General features: G+C 48.3%; 1 protein-coding gene across 1 annotated transcript in view; it reads left to right on the forward strand.

Moving 5' to 3' along the window:
• The window catches only part of LOC142591237 (uncharacterized), a 153125-nt gene that overhangs the window by 108224 nt on the left and 27491 nt on the right, over positions 1-17410 (forward strand). The window lies entirely within an intron of this gene.

Below are 17410 nucleotides of genomic sequence, written 5' to 3' on the forward strand. Positions count from 1 at the left end.
CATAAATATTGTAATAATTTATGTGAACTTCATCTTCATCTGTATAAAGTCATCATCAATCATCGCCTCGTGTTCGTTTTTGCATTGAAGCCATTTTTCCTTCTTGGAATAAAGCGTCTTCTCGACCGTGGTATTTCAAGTGGTGGAGGCGCTTTAAGATCCCTTCGACCTCAATCCACTTCAAGGTCTCTCCTGGAGCTACGTTTGACACGCCACTTACGCCAAGAGGCCGCCATGTCGCAATAACAGGCCGCAGCGTCCAGGATCTCTGTTCAAGTACCAGCCACCCCCACTCCCAGCCCTTCCAACAACCGGTATTACGATCCTGAAATCTTCTCTGGCTTGCCTGGTGAGGACGTTCATCACTGGCTCGACAACTACGATCGTGTCAGCGAATACAACAACTGGTACGAGACATCGAGGTTAGACAACGTACCATTTTACGTCTCTCAAGTAGCCAAGACATGGTTCCTGAATCACGAAAGGGACTTACGTGATTGGTCGTCTTTCAGGGAGCAGCTAAGGCGGATTTTTGGCACACCCACGGTTCGTTCGAAATTTGCGAAAAAGAGGCTGTCTGAGCGCGTCCAGCACTACGGCGAGTCGCATACCTCGTACATTGAGGATATCCTCATGCTTTCTCGCTGTGTCGACAGTGCCATGCCAGAAACTGACCGCCTGCGACATCTTCTTAAGGGTATAAGATCAACTGCCTTCAACGCACTGGCTAATCAAAACCCGTCGACGGTGTCGGACGTCGTCTCCGTCTGTAAGCACCTCGACGCCCTGCAATCAATCCGCATGCTACCGAACTTTTCCGACAACCCCCCGGCAAACAGTATTGAGCTCCGGTCTATCACACGAGCCATAATTCGCGACGAATCGCAAGCGCAAGGCTCACCCCCTTGCAGCAGCACTCACGTCCAACCTGCTTCTACTGACCTGCGCGGCATTATTAAGGAGGAATTGGCCTCCCTGCAGAATGCCTACCATACCAACGCTTCTCCTTGCCCACAACCAACTTCTTACGCCCAGGTTGCTGCAATGCCAGCCGCGCCGTCTCCAATCACACCACCTGCGCCTGTTCATGATCACCTGGCACCTTCAGTCGCCCGAGCTCCGCACCCGCCTTACTACTCTGCCTGGCGTTCGTCGAGGCCTGTCTGCTATTACTGCGGCTTTCGAGGACATATCTCCCGGTTTTGCCGACGCTGTCAGCAAGACGAACGTCGTGGTTACGTTGCCTTTGAACGCGATGAGCCACCTCCTCGTGTCGACCGCACTTATGATGATAATCATCCCCTTCGCCGATCTCCATTTCCGGCCGACTTCTCCAACACCGCACACAACACACGTGCCTCGAGACGCTGCTCCCCATCGCCGCTCCGACTTTCTGTTTCGCCACTTCGACCAGTCTCCCAGTTCCACCTCCAGCGACCGGAAAACTAACGAGTGCAGTTTTTGGAGGGTAAACTGCATCGCTGCGAAGTGCTCCAAGTCCTCCTGAACGTCCTTCGAACATGTTATTGGTGTCTGTGGAGGGTGTGCGTTTGTTAGCTCTGATTGACACGGGAGCTACTATACCTGTTAGGCGGGCGGACCTGTGCTCTCGTCTGCGGAAAGTGAAGGCGCCTTATATTGGATCATCCCTGACTGGGGCTAATGGAGCAATTATTCGACCACCAGCCCAATGTAAAGCACGCGTCTTCATTGATGGTATCCGTCATCACATTAAGTTCGCAATTTTATTCCCAGGCGCTCATGAACTAATTTTAGGTTGGGACTTTCTCTTGCCAGCGTCCGCTTATTTCCCTTGCCGTCAACGTGTAGTCCATATGACCGAGACTGCTCAGTGCAGCGGGAGTACCGATGAGCCACGACTGCGTTTCCTCACTGCTGCCGATTCTGTACTACCTCCCAGCCACGAGCAAATCATAAGTCTCTCTTCTACGGACCTCACCAATGGCGACTTGTTCATCACTCCTTACGGCCGCTGTCTTGCCCGCGGGACTGTCTTCGCTTCCTGCCTGGTGCGGTTGAAAGAAAATTCTGCATTAGTCATCTCGTTAAATGCGGCTACTGAGACAATCCTCCTACCTCAAGGCTCCGCAGTGACCTGTTATGTGGATACCCAACCAGTCTCCCTGCTTCCTCTTGCCGCCTCGCAAGCTCTTCCTCAACAGCTCAAATCTGCTTCATCTGCCCTTGCGTCCCTGATAAGTCCTGACCTTACTGCTGCTCAGAGAGAAGCGTTGTTAAAATTGCTCACGAAGCATCAGACCTCCTTTGATATGGATACTTCATCACTCGGACAGACTTCCGTTGCCTTCCATCGTATCAACACCGATGGCCAGACTATTGTACGCCCTTGTCCCTACCGAGTCTCTTTGGCCGAACGCAAAACCATCGAGGAGAACGTCGCTGATATGCTGAAAAGAAAAACTATACGTCCCTCCGCCAGTTCTTGGTCATCACCCGTCGTTTTAGTGCAGAAGAAGGATGGATCGGTACGATTTTGTGTTGACTACCGCGCGCGCTAAACAAGATCACCCGTAAGGTTGTATATCCGATGCCCCGTATCGATGACGCCGTCGATTCTTTGCAAGGTGCGCAATACTTTTCCAGCCTTGATCTTCGCTCCGGATATTGGCAAATTCCAGTACACGAAGCGGACAAAGAAAAGACCGCCTTTTCTCCTCCGGATAGTCTTTACGGCTTTACCGTAATGCCTTTCGGTCTATGCAATGCGCCCTCCACCTTTGAAAGAATGATCGACACTGTTCTTCACGGCCTCAAGTGGAAAACGTGTCTATGTTACCTCGACGACATTGTCGCGTTTTCCTCGACTTTCGTTGACCATTTGCAACGCTTAGATGAAGTGCTCACATGCCTTTCTAATGCCTGACTTCAACTAAACACGAGGACGTGCCGTTTCGCTAGCACAGCCATTAAAGTCCTAGGTCATCTCGTTAGCAAAGACGGCATCCAGCCCGATCCGGACAAATTTCAGCAGTGCTCAACTTTCCACGCCCACCTCGTGCAAAAAAACTGCGCAGCTTCATTGGACTCGCCTCAAACTTTCGACGTTTTATCTGGAACTTCGCCAGCATTGCCTCACCCCTTCACAGCCTCCTTGCTAGTTCAAGTTCCTTCAAATGGAACGATCAGTGTGAAGCCGCGTTCCAAGAACCCAAGCGCGCACTAACATCCCCACCTGCTCTTTGTCACTTTGATGACAAGGCGCCCACATTACTGCATACTGACGCTAGTGGTCAAGGAATTGGTGCCGTACTGCTACAGCGCAACCACGAATTTTGCGAAAAGGTTGTTGCATATGCAAGCCGCGTTCTCACTTCCGCGGAAAAGTACTCGATAACCGAACAAGAGTGTTTGGCTGTTGTCTGGTCCATTCATAAATTTCGTCCATAACTCCACGGTCGACATTTCACGGTTGTTACCGACCACCATGCCCTATGTTGGTTGTCGACCATCAAAAACTTGTCTGGACGCCTTGGCCGCTGAGTACTCCGATTACAAGCATATAATTTCGTTGCAATATACAAGTCCGGAAGGAAGCACCAAGATGCCGACGCTCTTTCACGATGCCCATTACCACCGTCAGCGGAGCACGTCACATCCCCTAATCAAGTTTACTGCACAGAGGACGCATCGTGTATTACACCGATTTCTTCCTTGACTCTATCAAACCTGCCTTCAGTGCTTTGCATTCACCAGCGCGCCGATTCTTAATGCCATAGTATCATCAAGCGCCTTGGCGGTGTTTCATCTCCACCCAATGCCAGGGAAGTGGTGGCCGTCCTCGGCAGCAAGGGAGCCGCGGGTCAGAACATCGTCAAATGGTTTCCAGCCTACATGGGGGCCGACGTGCACCCCGAATTTCCCAACGCCAACGAGCTGGCGCACGGACGCGTGCGAGCTCTCACGCTCCGCGGCGATCGTGGCGAGCGATGTGGTGGGGAGGGAGGGGAGCACCAAGACCCGCTGCTCACCTTCAACTAAATAACAACACACTATGAGCTGTCGAGGAGGACCTTCCCACTGCCCCACGCTAAACTCACTAGACCACAGTCATCAGTATTCAGAAGGCTTCAGACAGGCTTGTTCCCCTCGAGAGGCAGACTGAGCCGCTATTCACCAGAAGTAGAGCCGCAATGTCTGGATTGTGGCGAATCGTACTCCTCGCTAGCGCACATGCTCTGGCAATGCTCCGCGTTGCCAGAGCATGTTGCGGCACCATGTTCACTAAGGAAGAAGACTGGGTGGACTCCCTGCAAAGCGACGACCACCAGATCCAGCTCCGGGCCGTCCAGAGGGCTCACGAAAGGGCGGAGGCTTACGGGCTTCCCGTCCCTACGTGGGTGCGGCCCGCGACCCCTGCCGGCCACTAAACCAAGAGTGGGTGGGGAGGGGTTCCTCAGCACACAATAAAGTTATTTCCTCCTCCTTTTCAAGTTCGAAGACCACGTGCTCTACCGGTACATTTTCACCCGGAAGGCCATCGATGGGTTCCCGTTCTACAGCGCTCTTTGCGTTGCTGTTCTGCAGGCCTCACACGAAGACCCTACGTCAGGCCTCTTGGGCTACCACAAAACACACGAGCGCATATGCAGCCGATTGTTTCGGCCAGGTCTTTCCACGAGCATAGCTAGATATGTTGCCTCGTGCACGCTTTGCCAACACCGTAAGCAACCTACTACTGCTCCGGTCGGGACGCTACAACCACTTCCTTGTCCAGCATAATCCTTCTCTGTCGTGGGCATTGACCTTTTCGGGCCACTCCCACCTACTCCAGACGGCAACATATGGATCGTCACTGCTCTTGACCACTTAACCCGGTACGCTGAAACAACCCCAATACGTTCAGGAGCTGCCTCAGAAGTAGCGGCCTTCTTCTTGCAGGCTATTTACTTGCGTCACGGGGCGCCTCACGTTCTTTTGAGCGACCGAGGCAAGGCATTTCTTTCAAGCACTCTTAAGTTCTGCAAGCGTCCAACACCGTGCACAAGACAACGTCTAGTTACCACCCTCAAACCAATGGCCTAACAGATCGATGTCATCGCACCCTGTGCGACATCCTATCCATGTATACTCAACCTGACCATCGTAATTGGGATGCGATTCTCCCATTTGTAACATTTGCATACAACACGTCTGTTCAACGAACCACCGGATACTCTCCGTTTTTCTTAGCATACGGCCGCCACCCCACCTCGTCACTCGACGTTTCTTTTTTCTATGGCCCCGTCAACGCTTAGCCATTCATTTGCGACCAGTTTGTATGTCGTCTTGCCCATTGTCGTCGTCGCGCCCGTATGAACACTGAAGCCAGCCAAGACGATCGCAAACATCGGTACGATGCCTCTCACCGCGTCGTTTCCTACTGCCCTGGTGACAATGTGCTCCTATGGGTACCTGCAAGAACACCCGATTTATGTGAGAAGCTTGAGTCTAGATATATTGGCCGCTAAAACGTCATAGAACAGACCTCGCCGGTGAACTATAGCGTCACACCTGTTGATGGCCCAACTGACCGGCGGTGCCGCGGAATCGCAAAATCACTTTTCTCTCAAACATTCACTTTTAAACAGAAACCTGCCTTCTTACACTTTTAAGGAGGCAAGCTTTACGCTTTATTTCATAATAAAGAGGATTCCCACATGCGACTGCTATTGCGATCTGCGGCGGGCTGCATAGCGTAGATGTTGCGGACCCCGCGCGGGGGGGGGAGGAAGGGCGCAACGAGTCAACTGGCTAAACGCTCTGCGGCTCGCTGTGGACCGCAGCGTTTAGCTTATGTTTAGCACGTCCTAGGCACCAGAATCGAACGCCGTGACGTCTAAGTTACGATGCAAATTTAAATTTGTACTGCGCGCCACGGGGACGATTATGGGCGCGCGCACGGCGCCGTAGCCTTCTCAATGGAAAGGAGTGAAGTACGAACGGGTGCACAGCGGACGCCGTGTTTGATTCAATACCTCCACTTGTGCTGAAGGTAGTGAAGTGCTTTGTGGCCAAGTATTTCCAAAATAGCATATTTTCACTTGAAATGTTTTCCTCCATTTTGAAAAATGTGGTGCAGGGCCCCTTTAATACGCAGTACTGAGACGTGCGCACTCGTGTTCATCACGGCCGTGCAGTTGGAATAGACACCATGCACTTCCACCTGGATGAGGTTTGGTTGCTTACGCAGGGTTCGTAGGTAATTTTAACCATGCGCAATCATAGCAACTATATATATATATATATATATATATATATATATATATATATATATATATATATATATATATATATATATATACGCAGGAAAGAGACGACGAACTTTCTGGAAGACTTCTTTTACTTAACGTTTTCGGCTGGTGGACCAGCCTTCGTCAGAGTACAGTAACGCATGTACAACACATACACAGCTTTAAAGGTATCGTATCACGAGCAGAGGGCGCGCTATCTACACTGACTAGACCATACACTGCGCATCATAAATCATTATCATTGCGCATTATAAATGATTGTCCATCACACGCATTTTGGAATATACAAAAAATGAAATGCAGATGTGTTCACGATACAATACATACAAACATGACTCTCAAGTAAGTGCCAGCGGTTACAATGGTTATGTGTAGTGAAAACAAAATGACTTACACATGCAGATACACAGGCGTGATGTTTGGCACATGGCATCTCTAAGTGCAACCTCGAATTATCTAAAAAGTAATATGTTAAGCGTACAACTTCGAGCCACAGCGACATACGTCAAAAAAGCCACATGTAAAATAAGTGACAGAAAAAAGCGCTGAAATCATGTGTGTACACTGTGTGGGAAGTGTATATTTGTGCTCAATCTAAAGTTTGACAGGTTAGTTTTCCTTTGTTTTCATTTATTCCAGACGAGACCGTGTTACATTTGTGAATCAGGCAAGATTCGCGAAGCTCGCGGTCATGGTTGGTGCGGAATCCAGATTCGAGTATTGTTACTTTGAGATTATTAAATGAGTGGTCCGGCATGTTAACATGTTTCGAGAGTGGTAGATTTGGTTGGGATTTGGCATGTGACCTGTGGTTGTTAAAACGGATCCTGAAAAGTGTTTCAGTCTGGACTATGTATTGCATGTGGCAAGTGCCGCACTCGAGCAAGTACACTACGTTATATGAATGACAGTTGAAACTGCCTTTAATAGAGAACATGAATTGGCTGGCTGTGCTGGTGGCAGTTAATGTAGGCGTTATGTGAGCGCAGACTTTGCAACGAGGTTTATTGCAGCGGCTGCAACCGGTCGGGTTAGAAGTGGCGATTTTTGAAGACGTTAGTATGTCACCTATGTTTTTCGAACGTCTATACACGACACGAGGTGGCTCAGGAAAAATGGCTTTTAACCTGTCGCTTTGGGTAAGAATGCTATAGTATGCCTGAGACCTTAGGGTTAGATGCGGAATGTGTGAGTATCAAATTTGTCGACTGGGAGCCACTGGGCTTGTTTCTGCTTTTAAGAAAGTCCATCCGGTCATATCCTGCCGCTCGGTGTATCGCGTCATCGATCATCTTCTCTGGATATTTACGGTTGAGAAGTTTCTTTTTGAGTTCCTGGCAACAAGAATTAAAATCGCCTTCTTCGCAACATATGCGCTTAAAGCGCTGTGCCTGGCTATATGGAATCGGAGTCTTACAATGACGCACGTGGCTGCTTTCAAAATGAAGAAATTGATGATTATCGGTTGGCTTTTTGTAGAGTTTTGTGATTAGGCGTCCATCGGCAATGGTAATCGTCACGTCAAGGAAGTCTACAGATGACGGTGAGTAATGATGTGCGAATTTGATAGCGGGGTGTGCATGGTTGAATACCGCAATGAAGTTTAGGAGTTCCGTTTCGCTATGCGTCCAAATACAAAATATATCGTCGATGTAGCGCTTAAACTAGATCGGTTTTAGTCGTACACTATTAAGGAACGCGTCTTCGAGCACTCCCATAAAAACGTTCGCATAGTTGGGGCCCATTTTAGTTCCCATCGATGTCCCACTAATTTGTACATAATGAGAATTATTAAATTCGAAGTAGTTAAACTCGAGAACTAACTTAAGCAGAACCTCGAGGGTTGAGCTATCGATCGGGCTATTTTCATTGGAGGTGTTCATAGGACTTCAAGACAGCTTGAATGCCATCCCTATGGGGAATATTCGTGTAGAGAGAAGTGACATCCATCGTTACCAGAAGCGAGCCTTCGGGAACGGTTAGATCTATTATGTCATTAAGAAAAGCATTAGTATCCTTAATGAAAGAAGAAAATGTGGCTGGAATAAATTTGATTAGACTGTCGACGTAACGAGAGATGTATTCTGTGACTGTTCTGATGCCGGATACAATGGGACGGCCTGGATTACCTGGTTTGTGTATCTTGGGCAGCAGCTAAAACGCCCAGCTATTGGACCAAGTGGGATCAAGGAGCGTGCTGTTTTATCGTCGATCTTCTGCTTCTTCACCAATGATTTTATGGTCTCCTTAATGATGGAAAGGAATTCGTCGGTAGGATCACAGGGAAGTTCTTTATAAAATGTGCAGTCAGATAACTGTCTTACGAGTTCTTTTTTGTAATTTTCTTTTGTCGCTATCACGACCGAGCCACCTTTGTCCGCCAGTTTAATAACAATATCATCGCGCGTGCTTAGGCTTCTAAGAGCATCGGATTCGCTAGTGGAAAGATTTCTCTGGAATGGGGCGCGTGTCTTGTAGGTGTCGAGCACGTCGCGAGAAACAGCTTTGATATATAGGTCTAGGCATTTGTCCCGTTGTGAGGCAGGCGTCCAGTGTGTCGCGGACGGTATAGCTGGGTGGTCCTGTTTGCTGCTAGCGCGGTCATGAAAATATTCTTTGAGTCTTAAGTTTCGGGAGAAGTTTTCAATGTCTTTCATTAACTGGAATTCGTCGAAGCCCCCGGTGGCTGGACAGAAATTGAGGCCTTTTGAAAGAGCCCTTTCTTCCGTAGGCAGAAGCGCAACATGGGAAAGGTTAACTATGGTAGTGCCCGGGTTGGTTGTCTCCGGCAATGCTTTAACAACTGGGATTACAGAAGTTGCCAAACAGGTTTGTTTGGTAGAGTATGTTATCGCGGGGACATTGTCCCGTAACAGTTTCCGACTTTTTATTTTGGTTCACGCGTTCACCTTTCTTTCTTCGTAAACATTCAGCAAATGTACTTCATGCGCGGCAAGTTGGCCAACCAAGGTTTTTTCTACATTTAAAAGTGAACTTGCCGATGATTCATAGTGATCTAAAATAATACGGACTAGCTGGAGTGATGCATTAGTCAGTACATCTTGCCACTTATGCTTGTTTACGATCGATAGTTCAGAGGTGGCTGGGTTTACACGAATTCGAAAGCCCCTAGGGATTATTGAAGTATTAACATACCCTCTAAGGGTGGCCACATGAAGTTATGCATTGAACGCGTTTGTCAGTCACCAGTGATTCATATAACGTAGTGTACTTGCTCGAGTGCGGCACTTGCCACATGCAATACATAGGCCAGACTGAAACACCTTTCAGGATCCGTTTTAACAACCACAGGTCACATACCAAATCCCAACCAAATCTACCACTCTCGAAAATGTTAACATGCCGGGCCACTCATTTAATAATCTCAAAGTAACAATACTCGAATCTGGATTCCGCACCAACCATGACCGCGAGCTTCGCGAATCTTACCTGATTCACAAATTTAACACTGTCTCGTCTGGAATAAATGAAAACAAAGGAAAACTAATCTGTCTAACTTTAGATTGAGCACAAATATACACTTCCCACACAGTGTACACACATGATTTCAGCGCTTTTTTCTGTCTCTTATTTTACATGTGGCTTTTTTGACATATGTCGCTGTGGTTCGACGTTGTACGCTTAACATATTACTTTTTTAGATAACTGGAGGTTGCACTCAGAGATGCCATGTGCCAAACATCACGCCTTTGTATCTGCATGTGTAACTCATTTTGTTTGCACTACACATAACCATTGTAACCGCTGGCACTTACTTGAAAGTCATGTTTGTATGTATTGTATCGTGAACACATATGCATTTCATTTTTTGTATATTCCAAAATGCGTGTCATGAACAATCATTTATAATGGGCAATGATAATGATTTGTGATGCGCAGTGTATGGTCTAGTCAGTGTAGATAGCGCGCCCTCTGCTCGTGATACGATACCTTTAAAGCTGTGTATGTGTTGTACATGCGTTACTGTACTCTGACGAAGGCTGGTCCACCAGCCGAAAACGTTAAGTAAAAGAAGTCTTCCAGAAAGTTCGTCGTCTCTTTCCTGCGTATGTTACGTCGGGTCCTGCGTGCTGAACTTTGAAGAAAACCCCATATATATATATATATACATATCGCAGTGAATATTATCGGCGCCGGTACGGTGAAGTGTGCAAGAAGACGACGATGAACTAGTAGTGCGCGTTTGATCCGCGTTTATCTGAGAATGCTCGCTTTACTAGCTTCTGTCAGGCGTCTTGTGGGCTTAGAGGAAGATTCTGTAGCATTTGGTAGAGGGGTGGGGCCCCATCTTCAGCGCTCTGGAGCTCCGAAGCCGTACGTTACCATCTTCATCTACAATGAGCGACGACGCCTGCTGTCGCGTGTTCTGGGGCCGTACGTCAGCGCGAACGTGCGATCTTCAGAGGGGGCGGGGTGACATGATCACGATGTGGTGGACTAGCATGCAGAGTATGAACGCGCTAGCGCGTATAACAAGTAGGATGACAGCACCAAGCCGACCAACGTCATCCCTAATCTTAATGATGCGGCCAATGTGTGGTTCAGTAATCACGAAGCCGATTTTACAACCTGGTCAGCTTTTACAAAGACGCTTACTTAGTTCTTCGGCCGTCCCGCTATGCGAAGACACCGCGCAGGACACCGTTCGCGTAGTCTAGCTGAAGAAACGGTGAAAACTTCAAGAGCTACTTTGAGGACGTCAGCGACCTCTGTAAGCGCGTGAATGCTTCTATGACCAAAGCCGATAAGATAAGGCAAATTATGAAAAGCACAGACGGCGATGCCGTGCTTACGGTTGAGACCAAGAGCCTGATGACAGTTGCTCACGTGAGCTTTGTTAAAGCTTCTACGAGCTGAGCAAATAGATCCTTGCAACCCGTCGTACAAGTTTGCAATCCACACACCTATCTGCATTGGAGACCGCAAGCCTCGACGCTGATTATTTGGGCTTGCTGCCGCAGATTAACCAATACATTCGGGTAACGGATTCCCAGATATCGCTTGTGGTATGCGTTACTGAGCCTGTTTCCTTACTACGTCCGTCGCTCGATGATGTTATCAAGGCGAAAGCTGCTGAGGCACTCCAACATCCTTCTCAACCGCCGCCTGTGACTGCACCTCTGACTTACATTGTCGCTATCAACGTACTTCCTGAGCGACCGATGCCTATTACCTCCAGAACAGCCGCCAATTTCTACTCGTCGCCACCTCCGGTACGGCCGGTTCACGTAGCGCTATTACCTTTCGAACCTTCCATTAAATCGTGGCGTACTCCTGATAACTACTTCATCTGTTTTGCATGCGGTATTCTGGGACATGTTGCGTGTTTCTGTCGCCACCATGGACATTATTTTCCTCATGACACGCCGAGCCTCAGCTGCCTACCACAATCACATTCGCAGTGTTCCATTCCTGATACCTCGGACTCCTATTCACGTGTCCCCACCTTCACCTCACGTCAGGCTCCTCCTCCTAGCCGCCGTTCCCTCTCACCCATGCTTCGCCGTTGTAGCTCTCGTCACGAGGAAAACTGGCAGCCACAGTTCCCGAGGCGAGAACTGCTCCATTATTCACATTTTCAAGGCCTAATCTTTCTCCTTCTAAAGAAATCGCAGTATTTCTTTAGGAAGAGAAAGGGAGACAACCACTCTTGTCGCTACAGGGCCTGCCGTTTACATCTTAACTGAATACTTCTCCCGCAAACTCACGAAAGTGACAATTCCTGCTGTTCTTCACTACGCACCCCAGGCTAGCAGAAAGTCAAGCCTTCGGCCGCATGAACCGCTCGTGTTATGATTCATGACGTACTATATTTTCTTGGATTCGTCATTATATGCCGTGCTTTGCCTGACAATATTCTGGCTTGGAACTTTCTTTCCGTGCATGGTGCTGCTGATGACTGCGTTTGTGCGGAGCTGGCTTTAATCATCATTCAGTCACACTACCGTCGATCTCCCCAGACGTTACGCTGAAGTAGTCGACACCGCCGACGTCAGAATCTGTTCTTTCTCTGCCACCTTGTTGTCCATCTCTTGCTACTCTGTCTCCGCCACGACTGGCCTTTTCACAGCATCGAAGCATCGAACTTCTTGTTGGATCATACGGCAAACATTTCACTTGGAGAAATGAAATAGGTGCCGCTCAAACTAGGTAATAGGGGTAGCCCGCAGGGTTCAGCTCTATCTTCCTTTATTGTCCTCGAGCTCCACCACTGGAAAAGCTGGCGCCACCGTGGGCGTGACGTGCTATGAGGGATCACGTGGACAGAGCGGCCGCTCGGCTGCTTCGGGAGTGCCGAAGCGAGCTGAAAACGAGAGTTTAAATTCTCTCGTATGCGGCAGTCCTCATTTAGTGGCGAGATCTTCCCGCTTAGAGTGTCTCCTTTACACTGCTTGAAAGCACTACAATAGGTAGCGACTACCTTTGAAGGCGCGCAACATGGTAGGCTACTGGTCGGTGGTGCAGTGGCGGACGTACGCAGCGGAGCCAGGTGTCAGCCTAACACGTAGCCACGTAGCCGCAGGACAAGCAGCTGCGTGAAGCTTGGCTCGCGAAACGTAAAACCGGCAAACAGTCATCGGTTACAACTCGGGTACGCAGCAAGCACAGACGCGAGGAAGATTTCTGCTACGGCGCGGCGTCTGCGCTGTTCGAAAAACGCGCACTGAGAAGCTCGCCCGAGTCGGCTGCCCGGCTAATGTCATGACGGTTTGGTCTATGAATTTGTCGATGCTATAGATACTGGCAAGTTCACTGGAGTGAAAAGGGAGCGGCAAGAAGCGTATTAAAAAAAGCATGGCATATGGTCATGTTTGTGTTATGACCTAATGCACTGGATTACAAAAAAGAAGCAGCGGGAAATCGCACGAAGAGAACACCGATAAACATACAGAGCGACGCAACTCGAGAAATAATATTGAAATGTCCAAGAATTTAGAAGAAAAAAAAGATTGAATAGTCGCGACAGCACATCACCGTCCCCTTAGGCGTCGAAGTATCTACAATGAAATTATTTTTGAACAGTTCTGATAGCGCCCACGCAACAATGGTCGCTTGTATACTGTCAAATGCTCATATTCTGCAGCCTAAAGCTCATGGCACGGAGCGAAAACGCGCACGCGGTTAAAGCGAAACGGTGCGCAGACAAGCATGCAGACGCGCAGTCGGTCGCTGCGAATTTGTGCGATCGCTGCATTGAGGCTTCATTCTATTATGCTCCATTTAGTTATACAAACACTATAAGAACATATTTCACATGGTCTGCTCTCAACGTTTACCTGCCTTTCACGCAAGAAGCCGTTTCGGGAGACTGCGTCGCGGCGACCGCGCACAGTGGCGTTCACTGTACGTATTCGTTAAAGATAGAGCGTCTGTAAACGATTCTGTGCTTTCAGTTTGTCCAAAATTATTATTTAGACACTAAAAAACTTCTCTCGTTTCGAAAGTACTTACAGAAATGTCCGGAAGAGCTCCGCGTGGTGTTTTCAGTGAGCGCTGACAGCAAAACCTATGAGGAGCGCGCCGCGTGATCCCTCATACTACACCAGCGAGCCGCTTCCGATAGATGGCGACTCCGTAACTCCTCGCCGCCAATATTCAACGTGGTAGGGATCGTCTTTCTGCTAGACACGAAAAGATAGAAAGACTCGGACACAGCTTATTTACGGGCGATATCACCCTCTGCATGGCGGTTGGAAGCGATGGGCACGTGGAAGAGGTTCTCCAAACAGCAGTAAACACGGTCGAAAATTCCATCAGAAACAATGAACTGAGATGTTCCTGGCAAAATTCACAACTTCTGCTCAACAGACCCAGATTCAGGGGTCGAAAAAGCACTAAGCAATTGCCGGGCATGGTGGTCACAGTAGAGGGCACCATGATACTGACAGTGAAGAGCCTGAAAATATTGCGACTTCGCATATCCCAAAACAGCTATAATGGTCAAACCATAAGACTACTGGACGATAGTGTTTAACAAACAATCATACAAACAAAGCGGATATCCATCAGGAACAATGGCATGACAGAGCACAATCTTATCCGATTAATATAAACATTCGTAATCAATCGCATTGTATATGTGGTCCCGTATCTCAAGCTTTACGCTGCGGAGAAAGCCAAGATAGAATGTATTATCAGATGGCAGTACGGTGAAAAGGTAAAGGTAGAGTAAACCCGTGGAACTACGCCAACGAAAGTAAAATTTCAAAAGAAAAGAAGACGTTACGGCCCCCACACGGGAGTCTTATTCACTGAAAAAAATAAACAAAGGTGTTCGTGCAGCTCGTTTAAATAGTCTTAAAGACGTGACGCAGGCAGCGCGCATACACTCACGGCAGATTGCCATCGCTCCTCTTCAGTTAGTGGGGCGCATTCTGAATTATGAGCGACGCAAGATAAAGGCGTCGAGACATCCCTCTTTACCTGGAAAAGACATATGCCTTGGGACACGTGCCAAAGCACTGCTGACAGCCTGGGAATTCCAAAGCGGAAACCGCGACAATTGTTCGTCAACGTTAAGGACAAATTACCAAAAGAGAAAGTCCCAGGTGTTGTGTAAGTTGTGCCATGCGCGCATCGTGAGTGCGCCTATATTGGCAAAACTGATGACTTTGAAAGGCCTCCTAAACAGCACAATTATGACGTGAGAAAAGAAAATGTGAAATGCATTGCTTTGGCTGAGCAAGGAGCTTCAAGGAGCAACGCAATCGACTCGGGGTAGGCACGTGTCCTTGCCAAGGAAAAAGTCCTATCTCGATGCCGTTTTCTTGAGTAGCTAATAATTAAGACTGTACCACAATAATGAACAGGAACGATGGCAATCTGGTATCGGAGTATGCGCTCTGCCTGCGTCACATCTTGAAGACTATTTAAACGAGATGCTCGAACACCTTTCTTTATTTTACCTGCGAACAAGGGTCGCATGTCGGAGCCGAGACGGCCTTTTTTTTTCTGTGAAATCTTAATTTGGTAGGCATAGTGCCCCGGGTTCTGTATACCTTTTCACCACGTTTCAACCCGACCCGACGGTCTTCCGCCAAATACTGAACTTCCGTAGGGAGTAAAAGCAGGTCTTGAGACTTCCGGCAAATACGTCAAACGACAAGCCCCTGGAGCTCGGCGTGCACAACACACTTGACGAACTTATTGAGGCGCAGAGAATGCGCAGTAGAAATTAACACAGTGTTTGACGGGAAGACGCATTTTAGACGACATCGGAATAACCTACGAAACACAGCACAGACAGCGCAGAGACATCTCAGGGAAATAATGGAACATCTTTCAATACCCCCGATGCCCAGAAACATGCATGCGGAGTTTCACCATGAGAGGAGAATCGTAAGAGCCAGAGCTCTCCGCAAACGAAAAGATTCCGTAGTGCCAGGGACGTGGTCGAAATGGACGTGGCGGAGTACGCAAATAGACAGATTATGTCGAAAGTTGCTACGAGTCTAGATGATGACTCAAGAGTTAGTGCCACTGTAAAAACAGGAAAGGCGGAGGTGGGAGAGGAGGCTTCCTTTGCACTGGCAATACCTTCCACAGAGGCTAAGATCGTAGTTAGCCACCCCAAGACATCCGTAAAGAAATATGCGAAAGAAATAACCTCGCCCGAAGCGCTGATAACTTTAGCCAGCTATCACGAAGATCGAGCGTTGACATTATGTGGGCACCCGCAAACTTCTCCCTTCCCAGGAATGAAATAGCGCAGGACTTGGCTCGAGAAATGATGGGCAGAGCCGGTGACATGCAAGTACTGGGAAGGGAGGGAGACCGGATGACCAGCTTTAACGAGATCACCAGACAATATAAGTTTGGAAAGGGCCGATTCGCCCCGGCAGACTCCTCGCTAAGTAACCAGCAAGCGACGGCACGCTGCCTCTTACAGATACATGCGCGAACCCTGTGGCCTACCATTACTACTACCTGGGCCTTTACACGGATAGATGTAGATTCAGTCGAGAAAGGGCGGGCCTATAACGTATGGTTTGGGCTTGTCCTCGGACACCCAAAAAGGATAAAATACACAAGACCAGAGAGCAGTGGGGGACTGCGTTGCTCAGATGTGCAGTGGAAGACCAACTTAAGGCAATCCAGCAGGCCTTAGATGGCGCCAGGGCACAAGGATTCGAGGCCGTAATCTAGGTAGTCAGGCCTAGTTCTCAGATCTTCCGTCCTATAATAAATTTTTTAGCCTACAGTTCGTTTCCGCTTTCTCCCACTCTATTGCACCGTGAATATGCGGGACATCATTGGCCCATTTGGTCTGCCTTCACTTAAGGCACTACGGCCTATCGCTGATGTCATTTTTGCTGCCGTACCAGCCTCAGGTTCTGCAAATATTTTTACCTACTTTCAATGACGCGCTCCATCCAGCAAAAGGCAGTCAAATTGTTCAAATTGCTGACCAAGAGCGCCAGAAGAGCGTTTGCGGTAACACCCCTTCTCAGCCCACGTTCCACCCCGGAGCACTTGTGCGACTCTCGGTCCCTCCAAGCGCACCTGGGCTCTCAAATAAACTGCTTCCCAAATATGAAGGCGCCTACCGCCTATCTCGCGTCAAATACGTGATCGAGCCCGTACATGCGTCGTCGTGGACGAGACATTGTCAACGTCGACTGCCTCAAGACCTACTGAGACAAATTCATAGTGACAAGATTTTAGGTCGTCAAGTTGCTCCCTTTTCATTGCAGGGTGTAACTGTAGGGAGGAATTGGGGGAACGATATAATGGGTCGTCCTGTTCAGCGCTTTTGCGTATGAATGCCGCTCGTGCTGAGAGTCAGTGCCCTGCGCTGACGGTTGATCCCAAAACGCCAGTGCCTAATAAACGCCTTTGCAATACATACATACATACATAAATACATACATACATACATACATACATACATACATACATACCTACATACATACATACATACATACATACATACATACATACATACATACATACATACATACATACATACATACATACATACATACACACACGCACATACATACATACATACATACATACATACCTGATGTCTCAGCTAATTTTGACCAAAATTTTAAGAATACCCAAGAGCTCTAGAAAAATCGTACCGACTGCATAGTAGGTGTAGTCGTACGTAC

Source organism: Dermacentor variabilis, chromosome 8 (genome assembly GCF_050947875.1).
Source record: "Dermacentor variabilis isolate Ectoservices chromosome 8, ASM5094787v1, whole genome shotgun sequence".
NCBI classification, from domain to species: domain Eukaryota; kingdom Metazoa; phylum Arthropoda; class Arachnida; order Ixodida; family Ixodidae; genus Dermacentor; species Dermacentor variabilis.